General features: G+C 46.2%; 1 long non-coding RNA gene across 1 annotated transcript; it reads left to right on the top strand.

The window, feature by feature from the left end:
* The first annotated feature begins 1,410 nt into the window (after positions 1 to 1,410).
* LOC115605684 lies at positions 1,411 to 20,331 on the top strand. Its single transcript, XR_003990689.1, has 3 exons — positions 1,411 to 1,423; positions 2,141 to 2,143; positions 20,233 to 20,331. It is a non-coding gene; the product is annotated as an uncharacterized LOC115605684 (long non-coding RNA).
* The last annotated feature ends 1,179 nt before the right edge of the window (positions 20,332 to 21,510 follow it).

Genomic DNA, 21,510 nt, shown 5'->3' with positions numbered 1-21,510 from the left:
TTGGACTTAATGATCTTGAAGGTCTTTTCCAACCTGGTTGCTTCTATGATTTGGTGTTTCTATGATCTTCAAATTCAGCAGCACGGGTTACCATCTTGATTTTTTTAAGGGGCCAGGTCTGACCAGCATGTTAAACATTCCCTCCAAACTCAGGTTTTTTTCCATGGATTCACACATCTCTTGGCATTTTCAAGAGTGGGAGTATTGTAGCTCCAGCCTTTGACCCAAGGTGACCTGTTTGGAAATTTAGAGGAAATCCTCTTGGGTATTATGCTGAGTCATAAGAAAATTAACTTATGATAAGAATTACTTGCTTAAAAAAGAGAGAGAAAATTGCTTATTTTAAAGGAGATATTGAAATGCTTGTTTAAATGAGAAAATTGCTTATCTTAAAAAAGTGGTTCACTGCTATTTCTTTCATTGGATAGTAATTAAAAAGAAACACAGTTTGAAGCTGCCCTTTGATAGGGGACAACAGGTTTGGGTTTTTCACCACAGATGAAACTAGTGCTTATGGTTGGGTTTTAATGTTTTCCAGATTAGTTTTGACACTGTAAGTTCAGTACAGAAAATATAAACTTGGCTCTAAGGATGTCCACAAAATTAGGCTGAACCTGCTGCAGCTGATGTCAACAGCAATGCTCCTTTGAGCCAACTGAAGACATTTCAGTCACTTCAGGGGACCTTAATTTGAACTGTACTTCAAAGAGGATGCACATGAAGAAAACAAAGTGCCAAACAAGAGACTTCTGCGGGTCTTAGATACACAGTGTTTTGTGTTCTTTTTAGGGTTAAGTTTAATCGATGTCCTTACACCACCCTTCAGCACATTAAAGCCTTTGATCAGTTTAAGCTCTTTAAGACGACCTAAGGCCCTTGCTCATCTCAGATAGTTAAAGCACTGTCCAAAAACATACAAAAGCAAGGAAGAGGAGGTGATAGATGGTTGCTGCCTGTGCTGCTTTTCTCACAGGGAAGAGGGAGTTTAAATTACCCTAGGGTTTTTAACCATGTCTGTAAAGTGGAATAAGCAAGCACTGATAGAGATGTGAATGCTCAGCCTGCAATTAGTTCTCTGAAGACCATCTGGTGCTTGGTTAAGCTCCCAGGTGTTTTTATTACTCGTGAGGTTCAGAGATGCCAGCCAGCCCCTTGAAGTTGTGACTTTTCTGTTTTCATTCTTATCTGAATAAACCTAGGAAGTTAGAGGACAAAAGTCTTGACAACATGATGCAGAGGCCACTTGTTTCACTATGGAAAAAATGGGATTTAAGAGAATAATAACCAGGCTGAACACATCATTTGGAGTCTGCCGTGCCATGTGTGCATTGCAATAAATCTTTAAACTCAGGGTTGTAAATCACAGTCATATAAAAGTGTTCTGGGAGGAAAAAAACTATCATCAGTGCCAAAGCAGAAGAGAGTAACACGGTGGTGAAGATGAATGTGAGCAATGGGAGAGCTGGCAGGAGCCGAATACGTCTCATAACTTTAAGGAGCTGCATGGCTATTACAGACCCTGCTCGTTCGTCTCCTCTCTCAGTCCCTGAGCTGCCGAGGTGGAGGCCTGGGCTCCAGATCCCACAGGCTGAGCCTCATCAATGAGCCAAGTTTTGGTCAAAATGAGAACTAATTCTTTCTCAAGTTGGTCTGGCTGATGGCTTTGCATGCTTGGTTTTTGTGAGGAGTACTGAGTTGGGACATTACAGCTCCAAAGTTGACATTGAAAGAACATCAGGTGATGAGATAAGGACTCAAGACCTGTGGAAATACTAAAAAAAAAATGAATAAAATGCCCGAAGACTTCTAATTTAACACCATAGAACCAGAGAATCATTTAGGTTGGAAAAGACCTTTAAGATCATCAAGTCCTATCGTTAACCCAACACTGACAAGTCCACCACTAAACCATGTCCCTGAGCACCACATGTACACATCTTCTAAACACCTCCAGGGATGGTGACTCCACCATTGCCCTAGGCAGCCTGTTCCAAGGCCTGACCACCCTCATGGTGAAGACATTTTTCCTAACATCCAATCTAAACCTCCCCTGGCACAACTTGAGGCCATTTCCTCTGGTTCTATCACTTATTACTTGGGAAAAGAGACCGACCCCCACCTCGCTCCATCCTCCTGTCAGGCAGTTGTAGAGAGCGATAAGGTCCCCCCTGAGCCTTCTCTTCTCCAGACTAAACCCCCCAGGTCCCTCAGCCGTTCCTCATCACACCTGTGGTCCAGGCCCTGCACCAGCTCCGGTGCCCTTCTCTGGTCCCGCTCCAGCACCTCAATGTCTCTCCTGTAGTGAGGGGCTCAGAACTGAACACAGGACTCGAGGTGCAGCCACACCAGTGCCAAGTACAGGGGGATCATCAATGTCCTGGCCCTGCTGACCATACTATTATGATACAGGCCAGGATGCTCTTGGCCTTCTTGGCCACAAGCTGCTCATGTTCAGTCAATACAGGTTTACTGATTTTTTGTTGTGTTTCCTCTGGGATTTCTCCCTTGCTATGAACAGCTCAGCATAGGGAATTCAGCTGCGCAGTGAAACAGCTGCCCCTATGAGTCTCCTTCCACTCTGTCTGGATTAGCACTGGGAGACAGGAACAAGTCAATGGGAGTTATGCTTCGGGCACACCAACTGTGGTGAGATGCCAAGCGCCCTGGAGGATCAGATCCCTGGTGTTGCAAATTGAGCACCCAAAATTAACAAGTGCATTTGATCATTTCGGCCTTAATCTCTCTGTGCCTCGGATCACCAGCTGGTGATATCGCAGGAGCGCTGTGAAGATAAACGCATTAATATTGATCAGATGCTGAAGCATTAGAGGCGCTCGCAAGGAAATTAATGTTGAATTCAGTGTGCAGCTTGAACTGCATGTGTTAATGTGGCCTAGAGCAATTCACTGCATTAAAATAACCCCAAATGATAGGTGATCAGATAATTAAAGGATGCATCACATTCAATGTGCACAAAGGCCCAAATTGTGGCTGTGCAGGCTGTTTAATTCTGGTGTTCCCAGCTCGTGAGAGTTTGACTTTACAACCCACTTGGGGCTTATAGACCATACCCCCAGGGAAGGAGGTTTATCTGATAACACCCTTTCTCGTCACCACCTCTATGCATGTGCTTGTTGATCTCTTCCACCCCCAGTAACTTTTTACTCTCATACCTGATTCCAACCACATATGATGCCACCATAGGGAAGCCCCAAAAAGAAAAGTTTTCTTCAAATGAGGAGGCAAATTAGAAAGAAAAGATCCAGTTGTTCCTCCCTGAAAGACAGGTTGCTTTGCTTGAACATCAGGGAGCCTGCAAACTATGTAAGTGTAGCTGGAGACGTGTCTGTAGGACGTGGGGCTTCACTGGTTTAACTGCCTACCACACTGCTCTTTCATGCAGTGAATATATCCATCAGGGAACTGGGCTTGTGAACCTCAAATAACACAGAGAGGCCAGATCTTACCAGCTGTGAAGCAGCCAGTGGTCACAGCTTTGCTGATTGGCACCGTGGAAAAGCCTCTCTTCCCAATCCAGCCTGGCCCAAGCTTGCACCAGGTCCATGTTCACACTGAGGATGGTTCACAACTCCTTAGCTTCAAGCAATTTCACTGTACATCTGTACTGCAATTTACTGTACAGCTGTACATCTACTATGAGTTTTCATCTTCCTGAGCTTGATGTGCTCATCTAAGCCACATGAATGTTGCATCAACACAACTGACTTCCAGCAGTGACAGGCCAGAGTTCTGCTCTCCAAAGGAGGTGACTTATTCTGCCTATCTATCTCCTCCATTTGCACTGAGGAGATATGTCAGTAGCCTCCAGCACCATCTCACTGCGCTGATGGAGTCACATAATAAGTGAAGAGTGGAGGAAAAAAATGAAATGACACAGGCAGGGGAAGAAGATATGGAAAGCCATTCACTTGCCTGAGAAGTAATCACTTTTTTCATTTAAGCAGAGCACTCAGCTATCTTTTATATTGTTACTGGTAAAGTCCTCTTAGAAGCTGGAAATTAATTTTTTTTCTTATCTCCTCATTTTCTCTCTTTCCCATTTGGCAAATATTGTTTGCCAAATGCCCCATGTTTCTCACAGAACTGAAATGAACTTGGCTCATCTTGTTCTTTCCTTCGGCAGACATTAATGTTGCTGAATAATGAAGAGAGAAGGAGCTTTGCTAATTAACTGCAGCCACCCCAGAACAGAGACATCAGGCCTGCCTGGGGCTGTGCCCTGAACTCAGCTCTTCTTGTGTGGAGGGCAGATACCTGAACATGAAGCTACCAGTTAGGCTGATAGAGGACAATTAATGCGGGAGATAATCCTGTTCACAAGACCAGGCATTACTCAGGGAGTAGCCAGAAACTTGGTGTGGGGCACCAAAGTGAGATGATCCTTTGGATCTAGACTTCAAATTATTTTGCTCTGCACAGTCCCCATCAGCAAACAAGTGATGGGGTTGAGCTGAAGTTGCCCAAGGTCTAAATCAGTGCCCTCCTCTCTTTGCTTCATTTACACAACATAATTACCACATGAGCTGCCAAGCAAAGGAAGAGTCCAATTCTGCAACTGTAGCCAAAAGTCTCTTTCAGTGCCAGATCTGGAAACAGAAGTTGCCAGTGTTTAGCAAAAGCAGGCATTTTTTGGAAAGTTTTAGTGGAATTCCTGACTTTCAGGATGCCAGGGCCAGTGTCAGCCAGTATAATTCTTCCAGCTGTCCAGATTCATGTCTGCTGGGATGTGAGCAGACTGTGAAACGATCTCCAGAAGGTAAGTTATGCAGAGTTTGGTGGTGAGAGAAAGGGTTTTAGTAAAAGGTTGAATGTCATTTTTTCAGAGCTCTGTAACTCAGCTGGAAAAATGTGCTTTCATCTAATTGATATGAAAGCTACAGCCACACAAAGGTTGTTAAATGGTGTTTAATCAAACAGTGTCTCTAAGCCTTGTGCCACAATGCAGGTGGCTTTCTCTGATGGAACTGAAGTTCACTTTGTGCACTTTAAAAACTCATTTAACTAAATGGCTTGGTTTAGACACTCTCCCTTAATTAAATTTGCATAGGCATAGAAAGCAAGGAAAGCCGGGGTGCTTTATTGAACTCTGCTCCTTGCATCTAGCAACACCCATTTTTCCCTCCACCATCAAGCTGCCAAATGCACTTTCAGACCAACTATGGGCTGAACTGTGCCTTCTCAGGCTCTTGTTGGCTTGCCCTCCCTCATCTCCCTTCCTTCTTCATCTCCCTCACATGTACAGGGCTATAAGCAGTGACTGCTGCGGACAGTCTGCTCTACAGCAGCTGACAAAAAAAGGCTCCTCACCTCAGCTTTGCAGTAATTTCTGCTGGAATATGATGATCCCTGTCCTGTTTACCATCAAGGCTCTTGTCTTGATTTCTCCTCCCTGCATGCTGTTTGAGAAGCATCACCATCATTGCAGTTATAGAGGGGAAACTGAGGATCAGAGAAGCCATTGGTCTGATCATCCCTGTCACTGGCATGTTTTGTGTTGAGTCTCACTGAAACTCATGCACCTTAACACAACCCTTCACAAACACCTAAACCTCAACCCCTAAGTGCAGGTCTGTGCCTCTAGCTAAAACAAAAGCCTGGTGTGAGAAACAGCTCAGGAGCTGTGCATCTTTCACCAGCTGCTCCTCCAATCTCACTCAGTTTTGATAATAGCTTGGACCAAAGAGACAAATTAAGTAGTGGTGCCCCACATCTCCACATGGTTTCTGTGACATGCCTGTGAGGCTCCACGGTTGGGCTGGGACCTGGCTTTGCATGGGAAAGGCAAGGCAGAGCTCATGGAAAATGAGCACAAAAGCAACTATTTGGAAAGAGCCAGGTATGATCAGGCAGGAGCAACCTCCTGCCAGCTCCCCACAACCCCCAGGCTGCCACTGCCCCAGAAGTACCTACCAGATGAAGTATTCAACCTGTTTTCCTACCACCTTGCTTGCCACCTTACTATGCTATGCTCTCGAGAGGCACTGTCTAGCTGCAACCTCATACCTTCCTCTCCCAAATCAAGATGTGGCTTTTGCCTTTTCTCCTCACACTGCATCTCCCAGCACAGCCACTGACCAGCCTCCCACTGGAGAGGAATCCAGATGTTCTTTGCTCCCATGGGTCACATTTTGAGTCGACTGTGCTGTGTTTTGCCATGTTCGTGTGTTTCCAGTGCTTGCCGACTATGCCAACTATGGTCAGATAAGATCTAATCAGGGCTCTGCAGGCAGGAAAACAGCAGCTAGTGTGAGGTTTTGCATTGTGCACCACCATCTTCCTCGCTGAGCATTTCCATGCAAATTCAATCCCCTTAACAAGAAAGCTTTCTGTCCTGTGTGGCTTTTGCTTTATCCCTGTTTTAACCACACCTTAGAGCTTGGCTGCTGCAGAGCAAGTTCTGTCCTGGTTCCATCTCCATGGTAAGACTTCACATGAGCAATAATGTCCCTTCTGAAATGGACCTTTGTGGATATTCTTAAGGAACACTGAAGCATAAACCTCACCTGTCCAACTTCCTAAAGTAGCAGAGCCCATAACCATCATGATAGTTTGACTTGATTTATTCCCATGCTCGGAAGTCAAGGAGCAGGTTGAGTCTGGGATGTTAACAATCCAGTTGTCAGGTACAACTATTAGGGCAAACCTGCCAGGATTACCTGTGCAAACCCAATGCCATTGCAATGGTTTGTATGTTTAAAAAGAATAATAAAGTGATGGTGTCCACCAGTGTAACTCCCATGTAAGCTGCTGTGCTCAAATCCTTTTTATTTCAAGACTAATGATGCACCAGGCTGCAGTGTGCAGACCCTTTATATCTCCTTATCCAGCTGGATTCTGTGCACCACAGGCATGTTAGGCAGATGTTTTTTACAGTCTTAATAAGCCTGAACTAAGAACCCTGGGCCAGAGTCAAATGGTCAGGAGGTGACAGAAGAGTTCATTTATCTGGCAGAGGTACCTTAGCACATATATTCACAGGCTTATGGCCAGATGACTTCACCAGTGTGAGCAAAGCCTTGCAGTTAGGGTGAGCTCATCCTGCCCTTGTAGAGCTGCTTCCACCTTTCTGCTAACTTGGGAAAACAGACCAACATCACCAAGCATTGCAGGGTCTGTCCAGGAAGATTCGGAATTCTTGGAGATTGTGTATCCACCATTCACCCTTAGGTTTGGGTGCATCCACTGCGCAGACAAGGCCATTGCTCCCTACCAGTGTGGTTCAAGTGGGGAATCACACTGTGGATGAAGGCCTGGAAAAGCCTGGAAAAGCACCAGTAGTTCTCCCTAGAATCCCATGACAAAGACCTGGACTCACCTCACCTACCTCCAGCCTTCACTACACACCAGATCTGAGCTTGCTGTCTTCCTTAGGTTCACCCACTCCACCTCAGACACTTAACTAAGGTGATGGAGGTGCTCATTGCTCAGCTCTCATTGCAAAGCAAAGCAGGGCTGCTGGCTCAGCACCTCGCTTCATTGGACATGACCTATTCTAAATCCTCCTTTGCTTTCCATCTCACTGCACATCTGAAAGGCAAAATGGATTCTTGTCCTTTTGTTCTCCATCATCAGGGCAGGTTAGATGAGTGGCTGGTTCCCAGAAGTGCCACTGCTCAGGCAGTTTCAGACTGTTAAAGCAAAGCGGATCTATGGAAGGCAATGAACTGAAAATCACAGCACAAATGAGAAAAGATCTAAATCAGATAACACCTGAACAGTACTGCCTTTTCCTTGAAAGGCTTCATTATTCACATCAAGAGGTGGATGGGAAAAGTCTATTTGACCCAGCCTACTTGATTCTTAATTTATACACCAAATGAGAAAATTAAGATTTCAGCAGTTTGGGTTTTTTTCAACAAGAGCTTCTTCAGTTAGTGAAAAGGGCTGTTCCATAAATGCCTGCTATTCTCCTGGAAGGGGTAATACTGTTCCTGATGCCATGTGTCTTATTATAGCACCGTGACATGGGTCTCCTTGTACCCTGGGTTGCTCTGTGTTTGTCACAGGCTAGAGTGCACAGGATGGCTGTTCAGACAAACAGCTCTCTTCCAGGAACCCGCTGCACCAGCAAGCCTGTAATAGTCACATCTGTGATGTTTTCGACCCAGCACAGGCTCATTTATTTTTCCCATTACCACCCAGCACAACAACCCCATCTGCCCTGCCACTGCTTCCCGTCACCCAGCTCTGTGCTGCTTCTTCCTCCAAGAGAAGCCTCTGCACTAACACAAGTGATGCCTTCCTCTCCTTAAAAAGCACCTGCCAGCCAGAAGAAAAGCTCCTGTTTGCCTGAGAGTGGCTGTTTTCAGAGTATGTTCCAGTGGGGAGAAAAGGGCTGTCTCCTTTCCTCTCTTCTCCTTACTACTCTTATTATTTCCCCCCCCATCTGTCTCCATGCTGCTATAAGAAAAAAAGCATCAAGGGTCTCCTCCACTTTCTCCCTTAATGGAAGTCTGGATTAATTTGGAAACCCAGGCTGATAGCTATGGGCATGCAGGTGTATGAGTGGGTGTATTTGCCTTTTAGGAAGTAATTTTTGTTTAAAAACCCATAGGGTTGCTGTAGTCAGGGAGGAGTGGGTGCATGAGCTGCTGATGCAGGCATAGATCTTGTAGGTATCAGTTTGAGACTGGTTCTTATGGTATATATTATAAATATAATATAGTAATTATAACAGATATGGGGTTATTGGCTAGGAAAAGAGGCTTTGAATGAAAAATATATGAAGGAACCAATGTTCCTGATGGATATTCTTTTACTGTTATACTGCCAACTTCTCTTGAAATGGATCCACAAGGTTTCTTCATGGCAAGCCCAGGACATGTGCTTCCCAAAGCCAAGGCAGCAACAAGAGCACACAGGCTGGTGGCCAAGGCATTTTTCCTGCCAGTTTAATAGTGGGCAACTTCATATCAAATATTCCTGATTTCATCCAGCTGTGGGTGATGGTTCCCAGCTTCAGTGTCCGAAGTGCCAAGTGGCGACGGACAAGTCTGAAGGTGGCACGTCACCATCATCATCCCTTCTCCAACATCAGTTTGAAGCCAACACGGTGTGATCCTGGTATAACTGCAGTGAATTCAAGCCAGTGGAAATACAGCTACTCCCAGTTTGGCATGGGGGAATGTGTAGAAGTGCAAGGACCTAAATAAAGGGAAATTGTAGAGATATTCAGAATCTACTTTTTATTTACTGGCATTGTGAGGAGCAAGGGGCATTTTGTGAATTAAAATTCAGTAAGAAAATACTATTCTTAGGGCAGAATCCAGCATTCCTTTCATCACTGGCTGCTCAGTGCTGGTGAAGTGTGGCTGTATGGACACCCAAAGGCTTTCACCTTCACAGTCCCACTGTTCAGCACTTCAGGAGCAGAAGTGACACTGCAGCAAAGGGCTTTAGCAGAAAGACTTTTCTACCTGTTTTCCCCCTTCTCTAGCAATGCACTTTTTCACTGTTATGGGTTTCTTTGGTTGGGCTGTTTCCAGCCTTGGTAAGATGAATCTGGAGCCAAGGAAGCATCTCTGCTGCTCAGCAGTGTGGCCTTGTTAGGGATGTTCTCCCACCCTGCTACTCATGTTAAATCAATATCAACCACAGGAGCTCACAGCAAAGGGCTCTCACACAGCCTATTTGTGCATCTGATGTGCCCCATGCTGAAATGAGAAAACAAGCACTTGCTTTCCTTCACCTTGTCCTTCCTGCAGAAGGGATGCTCCCAAAAACCATTCCCCATTCGGCAGCCACCTCCAAATCCTGCCTCCAGGCCACCTTTGCTGCAAAAGCTACCAGAAACATCATCCTAATCTCACAGTTGAGACAAAGCAGGAGAGGTCTGCTTTGTCTGAACCAGGATTGCTTCAGACATCTTCACTGAACTGGCTGCATGCTCCCGCTGTCCCCTGTCTCAGCCTGGAAACACCATGGGGGAAAAACATCACCTTTTTGGTCAGCACATAAAAGAAGGAGGAAAGTCAGGGACCAAGGGCTTTTTCTACAAGGCAGGTGGTATTGCATATGAATAATATAAAGGGGTTGGGGGGGGGTGTTCAGCTTTACACAGACAGATAGAAAACAAAAGCAAATAGTTATGGTCCCAGCATCACCTTTGGCACCAAAACACAAGCAGCCAGGCACCAGCATGAGCAGAGGGGATGGAGGGCCAGCTGGGCACTGAGACAAAGCTCCATCACCGGGGTGGGGAAGGATGGATGCTAAGCAGGTTGTCTGAATGCAGCACAGGGTTTGATTTGCTTCAGATTGCTCAGTAGATCGGTAGGAGGGCCTAAGGTACATCTTTCTACACAAAAGCCCTGGTTTGCATGGAGCTGCCCCAGGTGGCACACAGATAAATGTGAGTTGCTTCCCAAAATCTTTGCTCCCTGCAACTTCCCTGCTCCCCACAGGCCTTCAGCTAACATTAAAAGAGCTGCAGTGCTACTCTTCAAATCACTTGTGCCTGTAAAGCCATGGCCAGCATCTCAGACAGTATAAATTTGGAGCTGTGCTGATTTCTATCAGCAGAGAACATAGTTCTTTGGGTTTGGATTCTTTTTTTGAATGAGAGAAGATATGCACTAAGAAGCACATTTGTTTCCACTTTTGAATCTGAAATGAAAGAGCAACTATTCTTGTCTGGGGAGAAAACCTAAAGGCCTGCTAGCTGCTCTCCCCCAATGCATAAAATAACAGTTACTCTTCTAACCATAAGAAAACATTGGGTTTTCCTCTTTCTCAGCACAACTGAAAATGTGAATTAATTAATTAATTACTTGTTTCCTACCTTCTCAACTGAGAAGTCAAAAAACCTTTTTGCCTTCATCCTGAGTGCCCAGGTCTCAGAGGAGGGTCAATACAAGAACAAAACCCCATGACCTGCTCCCCGGTGGCAGCAGAGCTGCCTGTGCACTCATCAAGCATGATGCAGGAAAAAAGTCTTGCTGCTGCTGCTGAGAGCTCTGGAACTGACGTGCCTACAGCCCCAGGGAAGTGTGGTGGGGTTTTGCCCAACAGTGAACAGCATTTCTTTCTAGCTCCCATCATACTTTCTGGATGTTTTAGAACATATCTAAGGAATGATGATGCTTTAGTAGCTCAACTGTAACTGAGGTAGATTCCAGCAGGACTGATGCAGGAATAGCTGTTATATTAGAAACTACATAACCAAGAGCCTTTATTAAAAAATTTATTAGGTTCTGAGTATCTAAAACCTACGGCTGCTTTAATGATTTAGTCCTCAGAGAAAAAAGCAGTACAAGTGGTGCAATGATACAACATCATTATATTCATTTATACCACAAAGACAGAAAAAACACACCCATGTGAAAACCTTCATACTGTTATAAAAGCTGAGAGCAAGTTTGTGAACTAGAACTGAAATCTCCATTTCCACAGCCTGCTGATGTGAGAGCCATGCTGTGATTTCTCCCCATGGTGAGGATGCAGCTGCCAAAACAGGGGTGCACAGACCATGTCCCCCCAGTCCTGCACCATCTCAAATGGGACTGTGAGCTCTGGACACATCAGGAAAACACAGTATAGGTTGTCCCCGTGTTGGAAATCCTGGACCAAATGGATTGTGGAGGAGTGGAAGAGGAAGATTGAGGCAGAACTGCTCCAGCAGGATGCCTGGGGCTGCTGCTCACTCTCAGGGTTTGAGCTGGAGCAGGGGAGACAGGGGAGGGAGCTATTTCTTGAAAGCCTCTGCATCAGGCCACTGTTTGGGCAGTGCAAACTCATCTTTTTATATGAAGATTTAAGTTTCTGGATAAAAAAAAGGAAGACCCCATAAGGCACTGTATCCCAAGCTGAGCCCTCGGTCCTGGTAACCTTCTGCTGCCCCAAACCTAGTTTTCTAGCAGGACACTCCATTGTCATCCCCCTTGGCATCATGGACTGGCAGATCCCTTAAAAGCAAGCAAGGATGTGGCTTTGTAAAGGTGCTTCAAGGAGTTCTGCATGTGACTGGTGCTCAGGACACATCCGTATCTAGCCCTATACATTCAGCATAGCTTTACTAAATGAAGAAGTCTTTCATGTTCAGGCAGGCTTCTGTGCTGCAGCCCATCACAAAGCCTGTGAGCAGGCCTGTGGGTGCCTTTCTTCTTCAGCATTCTGGCTTTAATGGCTTTTCACAAGGAATATTGGCTTTGTGCTCCCTTAGATGAATTGGCAGGCCCTAATGAGCTATGAATGCAATTTAATAAAGCTCACATTTGGAGAACGGAAATGGTTCTGTGGAAGGAAACGAATGAAGGCAGGAAGGGGGGGAAGGAGGGCAGAGAGGTGTGTGGCCTCGGAGCACGAAAACCGCTAAAGATGAAGTTGTAAGGACTTGCAGAGTCTTCAAACATAGAAACAGCCAGAAGGGAATATCTGCTTTCCCTATTTTCTTTGGGGTAATCACACACATCTGTATCACATTACTGGCTCCCAAATGTGCTCCAGGAGCTGGGGCAGGAATGGTAGATGTGAAAAGCTGGTCTGAGACACCTGAGACCTTCACAGACAGGCTTGATGCTGAAGAAGAATCCACAGACAAATAGACTGTGCCAAGACTGCTGCTGTACTCCAGAATGACATGGTTTGCCTTGCTTTACTGTGAGCAGCCACGCTGCAACGGCCCAGATTGAGCAGCTCAGCCCACACCTGACTCCATAGGAATGACAAACCTATGTGAGATGTCCAAAATGATAGTGCAATTCCACCGTGGAGCAAGGTCAGACCCACACTTAGATGTTCTCCCAAAAAACCTCCCTGCAGGCAGCCCCCAAGCCAGTCCACGCCAGGAGCTCTGACACCTATTGCTGAAAGCTGCAAAAAGAGGTCCAAAACACATCCCTTTAGTATACTTTCTTTGTCAGCCTCTTCCAGCACAGGACAGACTGATGGGATACAGCTAATTGCATAGCTGGCCTTCGTAACTGTACCATGAGCATCAGGTATTCTGGCTCCTTCTGCTTCCTCTCTCATCACTGTCCAGAGCAGAAGCTGGCTATGCACACATCTAATTCATCTAATCAAGCACAGATGATGTTCCGAGAGCCAGATCCATGCCTTCGTCTTATCTTATCAATTTAGACTGAAAATGTGATGCATCAGAACAAAGAGTAAGTAAGTCAGGCAAAAACACCAGGATGAAAAAGGACCTCCTGGACAAATTCCTTGACAAACAGGAAGCCTACAGAGGGTGGAAGCAAGGACAGGTAGCCTGGGAGGAATACAGAGAAACTGTCTGAGCAGACAGGGATCAGGCTAGGAAAGCTAAAACCCTGACAGACTTAAAGCTGGCCAGGGATGTCAAGGGCAGCAAGAAAAGCTTCTGTAGGTACTTCAGTGATAAAAGGAAGACTAGGGGAAATGTGGGCTCTTTCTGAATGAAATGGGAGACCTGGTTACCTGGGACATTTAGAAGGCTGAGGTATTCAATGAGTTTTTTGTCTTGGTCTTCACTAGGAAAATGTGGGCTCTTTCCAAAGGAAAAGGGACTTTGAGCAACCTGCTCTAGTGGAAGGTGTCCCTGCCCATGGCAGGGGGTTCGAGCTAGATGAGCTTTAAGGTTCCTTCCAACCCAAACCAGTCTGTGATTCTATGCATTTTTATGTAAGAAAATAAACTCTGTTTGATTGCTTTTTTTGGTGGTTGTTTCGTTGTTTGTTTTGGGTTTGGTTTTTTGGGGGGGATAAGAGGGGCTTATATATACAAAAAAATAACCTACACTCTTAAAAAGCTCCAAGGACCGGTCTGTTGGGGGGGTCCATCATGCTGGGTTTTGCTTTGACCACTGCACCAGGAACCACCTTTGTAGCATGTTTTCCCTCAGCATCAAGGACAGGTCAGTTCTTGGAGTCTTTAGACTGGATGATGCCATCTCATGGGCAGCCCCTCCAGCTGTTGGAAATTAATTGGATTATTGCAACGGGTATTAATGCTGCACAACATGGTACCCTGTAAATATGCTCCTTCTTCTTATTCTCCCCTGGGGCTGGATCTTGGAGCTGTGAGGGTTCTGCAGAGATTGCTGGTGCTTCAGGGCACAAAGCCTGCTATCTCTGTGTTTCCTGGGATTCCTCTATTTAAGCAAATGCTCTTGCATAACCATGCATGAAGCTAAACACACATTCATAAAGCATCTCCACCCACATATCCAAAGCACAGCTAAAACACTTAAGCTGGAACACAGTCACCTTACTACTCTAGAGATACATAATTACAAGTATATAAACAATAAGGCATAATTTATGCTTCCTTTTTAATTATTTTATGTCAAAGTAACAGACCTGGAATACTTCAGATTGTGTTTGACTTGAAAGGAATCTCACTGTTGGAAAGCTCAACTCAATATCTACAAATACATCACGAAAAGAGCATGGTGTCATTGTCTACGACAGGATCCAGTTTAATGGAAATCCTGAGCAAGGTTAACCTATGTGCAAATATTGGTTGGATCAAAGCGACCATCTCTCTCCTGTTCCTCTCTCCATTCTTCCCCCTATATTCCATGCTAGTAATGTTCTGCCCCTTATTTTCTATTTCTCCTGTCCAGTCCCTTCCAAACCTAATAAACAACATCTGAATTACAAACTAATAGAATTTACTGAAATCTGACATTAGACAAAATTCAGCTTTAAGTCACTGGGAGCCCTAAATCATTGTTTTAATTTTCCCCCAAAGCATTAGATTTCTTTTGCCAAATGATGCTCTTGGGTAAATAGTTACAAAAAATAAACAGACCTGAATGATATTGTAAGAAAAATCATACAAGAGGAAGGAAAAGAGTATAAGAGCTACATTTTATAAGTTGCACTTTAATTAGAGGGGGAAAACAACTTTCTAAAATGACCAGGGGTGTTAGTATCTCATGTTAATAGTATTTTGTGTTTCTTATTTAAAGATGTCTTTCACTTCATTGATGACGATACATATCCAAACTGGGAGCATTGCCTTTAATTAAAAGAAGCAAGTGCTGGATCTATGAATGGAAACATTTGTAGGAAGTATGCAGCTGGGATTATCTCATTTAACAAGCTGTTGGAGGCTTATGAGAAACATCGTGAAATATTATGGGCTGAGCAGAGTCTCTGTGCACACATGACTGCGAGCAGCACGATGGATGCAAAGCCAGCAGGAGCCAGGGATGGAAGCAAGATTTACGGATGTTGAGATGCAAAACACACCCCATGATGGCTCTGTCTCTCCATCTGTCCCCACAAGTGGTCCAGTGGCCAATTTCTACCAACTTTGACAGCTAAAAATCAGACATGAAATAACTGCATGTTTTGTGAAAAGCACTGGTTGGGTACAGGACAAGAAGAGTTTGAACTTAGCACCTTCCCTCATAAGCAACAGTGTAAGGGTGACAGTGTTCTGTTTGTCCTTCTGGCTAACCAAATAGCCCGTGAGCTGGTGAGCCCAGGCACAGCTCGAAATAAGCCCAAGAAGTTGTGTATGGCCTTGCCCATGGCTGAGGAACACAAGAGTAAAGTCTTAGCAGGAGGAGGGAAGAGCGCTTAATGCACTCTTAAGGGAATCTGTGTAGACACAGGGGATGTGAAGCCTTTGGAAACCAGACTTTGTTTTCCTACTGCTTACAGAACGATTTATTGTGTTTATTTGTTTTAGGCTCTGCTTCAGCTCCTTTTGGTCCTTTAGGTACAAGGGATGTTCAGTCCCATAGTTCTTCCCCATGAATATCCTCTCCCTGCGCAGCTTGGGGTGCTGTGGGTGCAAGGTGTGTGATGAAAGTCCTGGCTCCCATCATGGTTTATTATAGGAGAGAATAAAGTGAGCTACAAAGGAATATCCCACTCAGGAAGATCTCCTCCTCCTCCTTGATTATACCTGTAGTTTTCAGCCCATCTCCATGAAGTCTCCAGAGGTCATGGATACACAGTCAGGCATATGTAAGAGGCAATGAAGGCAAGAAGCACAGATTTCCCATCTGAGCTTCTGCACTTCTGCTGCAGAAGCTTCTGTGAACTAAGACAGGCTGAAAGCCACTGTTTTGCCTTGGTTTGCTGCAGCCTCTTTAGGCCTGGAGACCCGAATCTCAGTCTAACACACTCATCCTACCAACATGCCTCCTCCCCTTCCCCACTCTCCTTCCAGCCTTGAGATGGGTGGGAGAAGACCACTTGAGGAGGCTCCTGTTGCTGGAGGACATCGCTGAGGGAGAACTTCATGCTCAGGGAGGACATTACAAGGTCAGAGTCCTTACTGAAGAAACACAGCAAGGACTCTTGCTCAGAAGAAAACACATCACCAACAGCAGCACACTACACTGTTCTCAGGCTTCAGAGGTTCCCAGTCACTGGTTAATGCCCATTCCAAACAGAAACCTACCTCTCTACCTGGAAATGTCAGCCACAAGACTGATGGTTGCATGTGGCAGTTGCAGGTGTCTGGAATGACTCCAATTAATTTGCTTAAGGGTTGGGTCCTGTTTTTCCCCCTGCGTTAAAGAGGGCTTTGCAACCATGAAGTCAATACAGCCCTGATCTGACACATGAAAGCTGCAGCTGAATAACTTATTAGCACCCTCAATAATGAAAACCACTTCAATATTTAGGACTAATGCAGACTTCCTACTGAAAAAAATATATCTGTAAACAGCATCTGCAGCCACGTGCTCAAGGTAATAATTAAGGAGAATTATCTTTGCTATGTGTATTAAAACAACATAATTGAAGAAATTACATGTCCGTATTAAAAAGAAGCAGGTAATTTTTTGCTTAGGAAATTAACACCAAGTGGAGTAACTGTTTCCATACCTAGAAGAATCTCAGGTTGAGCAAGAACAGTGAAAACCAGACACCCAAATGTTACATACCACTTTCTGTGCTCTGATGTTCATGGGCAAGCTCCTTCTCCCTAAACCACAGGGAAACATGCTGAGCATGGTCAGGGAGCAAGAAGTAAAAGGCAGTTCTTTCAGTGATTGCCAAGGTAATTAGAAATCCATGTCACTTCCCTAATGGCTAATCCAGTAAATAAATCTCAGGTGCTCCGAGGAGTCATCAGCTACTCTTTAGATCCAGTTGGGCTTGACTGGTGAAGAAGCAGCAATTAGCACTCATTAGCACTTATTTACAAGTCTTCTATATGGAAAAGCAAGTCATAAGTGCCCAGATTAATCCAAATTCTTCGCTAGTCCAACGTTCTTGACTCAGACTCATTTATCTGCCAGGTAGCAGAACGCAGGCAAGGCTTGAGCATACTTAGGGTTTGGGGTTTGTTTCCACAGGGACTGATAAAAGAAACTTCACACCAAAGGTTTTCCTGCCTTTCTCATTGATTCATTACTGACTGGTAGAGAAACCTCTACTGCAGCCTTTCTTTCAGTGCATCTCACTCTTGCCCATCTCTCCATCTATTCTCATGGTATTCAGTATTTTTAAGAAAGTTCTTGATAAATTGGGTTAAAAATGGCGAGGAGTTGAGCAATGATTCCATCACACATCATTTTCTGTAACTAAAACTTACCAGCAAATAGGATTAGTGCTTTTTTCGTTTGTCCCTTACTAAGGGTATTCTTGCTCCAAAGAACACCAAATCCCACAAGGTAAACCCTTTGAGATAGAGACTTTCAACATGACGCTTTCTTCCCTTTTACATGCCTGGTCCCACTCTGCATCTCCTTTTCAAAAGATCTGCTATCCCTTTCCCAGATGTATGCGAGTACAAAAGGTGCCAGATGAGCTTTCTGCCCCTTGCTGTGAGATTAGAGAGAAGAACTTATCCTCAGGCAGTCAGAATCTATCATCAAGCCCACTAGGTTTGCAGCTCAGTGGTGCCAATCAAACCGTTTCTATGAGAAACTAACTGCTGTTCCCAGACTCTGGCTGGGATCATTGGTGTGGATCATCATCTCCTGGAAAAGGGAGAAAACCCACATCCAAATCCAGTGCTGAATTCCCCCTCCTCTTCATTCCCATGCACTGAGAAGGGCTAAACTACCACAACCCCAGGAGAGATGGTGGCAGCCACGTGCACATAGGAAAACACCACGGGCTTCCATCTGAAATTGGTGAAATCAAGCACAGATACAACTTTGAAAAGACACGTGGCACTCACAGGTGAGATCTGCAATTTGAGGGGGGATTGTCTCACTGGATAAGGCAGAAATGCATCTTGAAGAAGTGGATGAGGAAGGGTCTCACGTAAGTCTGAGCGTAAGCAATATTATTCCTGCAGGTTCCCAGCCTCCCCTTGTAGCTTGCCTTAGAGCTGGGATTAGAATATTTTCTCCTCTGAGGTCTCTCCCTGCCCTTCTTTGCTGTGAATTAGCTGTTTTCTTTTAGAAACACCATGGAGATCAGCACCTTTTCCTGTATTGACGGATTCAGGTTTTGCCTATTCTAATGAATCACATTTCTGTGTGGAAACAACAAATTGTCCCATAAACTATCAACTTAAAGGCAGCTCTCAGCGCACCCCTGAGGCTGAGCTCGAATGGTAGGAGGCAGTGGATGAACATGCCCTGCATTCCGGCTACTGGGACACTTTGACCTAGGCTTGGGCATCCCACCAACTCTCCCGGCTCTGCCAGGCCCATGGTGTGAGCGTACGAGCCACTGCTGATAGCAGAGCTGAGGACACGACTCCCAGGATAAGCCCAGCACAACACAACATGAATGTGGATCAAGGAGAAAACTCCACTTCTATTGAATGCAAAGACAGCTGAAAAGTGGCAGCTCCGGAGAATCCAGGGCCCCCACAGTGTCTTCATGCTGCAAGAGGAGCAGGCACTTAGAATGTCCCAGAGAAGCCGTGGCAAACGGCTGTGCTAAATGTGTCCAAGGAAGGCAAAAACCCCCCTGGGGACCAAGGCCAATCTGCTCTGGGGGTTAGAAACCCTTCCTGATCCCAGACCAGGGTACTGGTGATGACTTCATGCTGAAAAGCACCTAATTGCTGCAAGAGCAGCAAGAACTTACCCAAACTGGCCCAGGGGAGCCCTGGCAAGGGGCTGTGCTCAATGCTGCAAAGGAAGGTGAAACCCCTGTGGGACCAGAGCCAATGTGCTCTCGGGGGGAAATTCCTTCCTGACCCCAGAGCTGGCGATCAGCTGCACCCTAAGCGTGGAAGCACGAGCCGATGCCAGCCACTGGGTTGCTCACACCTACAGGGACACCACCAGTGCCTGGCCTCTTCCCTTCCGCAACCCTGAGCCATACCAGGGGCTCCCGAGAGCAGCAAAACCCCCTGGCAAGATCCACCTTGGGAGTGAGAATCCTTCCCGTGCCTGGCAGGACACCAGTGGGTGCTCCAGAGCTCTAGGGGAAGGCACCAACACTGATTCCCCTTGTAATGTCTTTGCACCCCATTCCTTAATGGCACTGGCTCCACAGGCAATGACAACAAGCTCTGTGGTGCTCCTCAAGCACTGAGAACGTATTCCCATGGCCTTGGCAAGCCACCAAGCCAACTTTTGCCAAAACTATCCAGCTGAAAAGGCCTTGGTCACCTTCAGGTGTTTGTGGTGCTTCTCATCGCCCTACAGCTTGTCTCTGTTCCTTGAAGGAAGGATGAAGCAGGATTTCCATCCAGCAGATGTAACGTTGAACATGGCCCTGCCAGGAGCTGGAATTGCAGTGGAGAAGCTCCAGCAGCCTCATCCAGCCACAACTCTTCCCCCCTCAGCCCCTCCAATTAATCCCACTGGCCCCTCAAAGACATCCTCTCCCAGCCAGCCCTGTCCTGATGCCCCATGGCTGGACATGGAGGACAGACGAATTCCGCTTCCATCCTGCCCGGGCATGGTGGCACTGCGTTGCCAGGAAGCAGCGCTGTGACATGGGGTGGCCGGGCCCCTCTGTCACAGTGATGGCCACACCAGAGGAAGGCCTTTGGGGTGCTGTGGCCAAGGTGGTCCCTGTGCCCAGGGGCTGTCCCTGCCCTTGGTGGCCATGGCACAGCGGGGACATTCTGCCTGTCTCCCTCCCTGTGCCCCTGTGCAGCAGGGTCCTGGTGTCACCACGGCAGGGCCAAAGTCAGGTCACAGCATGGCCTTGGCCAGGGGCTTCTCCTGCTGTGTCACAAGCAGCTCCTTAGCTGAGGGCAGCGCTGCCTGTGCGCAGCCTGGAGGAGTCCAGCGGAGCCCCTTTCCATAGGTCATAGGGAGACCCTGTCCAGCACATGGCTTGAGCACTCCATCCACAAGCCACACTCCCTCCCCAGGGCCCCTGAGGAGGGGCACAAGAAGCCAGGGGGAAGCAGACAGGATGCCTGACCCAAATCAGCCAAAGGGCTATTCCATACCACAGCACATCATGCCCAGTATAGAAACTGGGGGAGTTATCCGGAAGGGATCAATCGCTGCTTGGGTCAGACTGGGCATCGGACAGCAGATGGCGAGCAATTGTATTGGGCATCACTGCTGGTTATTGGGGTTTTTTCCCTTTCCCCTTTTAGTTTTATATTCTCTTCCTTTGTTATTTCCCTTATCATTATTAGTAGTAGTATTATATTGTACTTTAGTTATTATATTGGTATTATATTGTACTTTATATTGGTATTATATTATACTTTAGTTATTAAACCTTTCTTATCTCAACCTGTGGGGTTCACGTTCTTTCAATTCTCCTCCCCATCCCAGCAAGGCTGTGGGGAAACAGGAGGAGGTGAGCAAGCAGTTGTGTGGTGCTGAGTTACCCACTGGGTTTAAACCACAACACCACGTTTCACGACTGCAGTAGTTTTCGCTAACTTTTTGAGTTCACAGCTCTCCTCCATCTCTGGGTTGCCCCTTGGAGAAGTCTGTCTGGGACTGGAGCATCTGTCTTGTGAGGAGAGGCAGAGAGAGCTGGGACTGTTTAAACTAAAGAGAAGGCTCAGGGGGGAACTCACCAATGTATATGACTGGCAAGTTGAATAGAAGCCAACAGTGAGCCCTGGCAGCCCAAAGGGCCAACCATGTCCTGTGGTGCATCAAACCCAGTGTAGCTAGCTGGTCAAGGGAGGTGACTGTCCACTCTACAGTGTACTCGTGTGGCCTTCCTTGAGTTCTGTGTGTGGTTGTGGGTGCCCCAATATCAGAAGGACATCAGACTATTAAAAGTGTGTGCAGAGGAGGGTGACCAAGGTGGTGAAAGGTCTTAAGGACAAGACTCACGAGGAGTGGCTGAGGTGACTTGGCTTGTTCAGCTTGGAGAAGAGAAGGCTGAAGGGTGCCTTCATTGCAGTTGACACCTTCCTCATAGGCGGCAGCAGAGGGGAAAGTGTTCTCCTCTCTCTGGTGGCCAGTGATAGGACATGAGGAAATGGAATGGAGCTTCATCAGGGGAAGTTCAGACTGGACATTAGGAAAAGGTTCTTCACTGAGAGGGTGGTCAGTCACTGGAACAGGCTCCCCAGGAAAGTGGTCACAGCATCAAGCCTGTCAGAATTCAAGGTCTGGACCTCCTGCTTTTAGGCATATGGTTTAGTTCTAGGTAGTCCTGTGAGGAGCAGGGGGTTGGACTCAATGATGCTTATGAGTCCCTTGCAACCTGA

The sequence above is a fragment of the Strigops habroptila genome, chromosome 3 (assembly GCF_004027225.2).
Source record: "Strigops habroptila isolate Jane chromosome 3, bStrHab1.2.pri, whole genome shotgun sequence".
NCBI lineage: Eukaryota > Metazoa > Chordata > Aves > Psittaciformes > Psittacidae > Strigops > Strigops habroptila.
The sequence above is the reverse complement of the archived record's forward strand: the minus strand, read 5'-3'. Positions and strand labels throughout refer to the sequence as shown.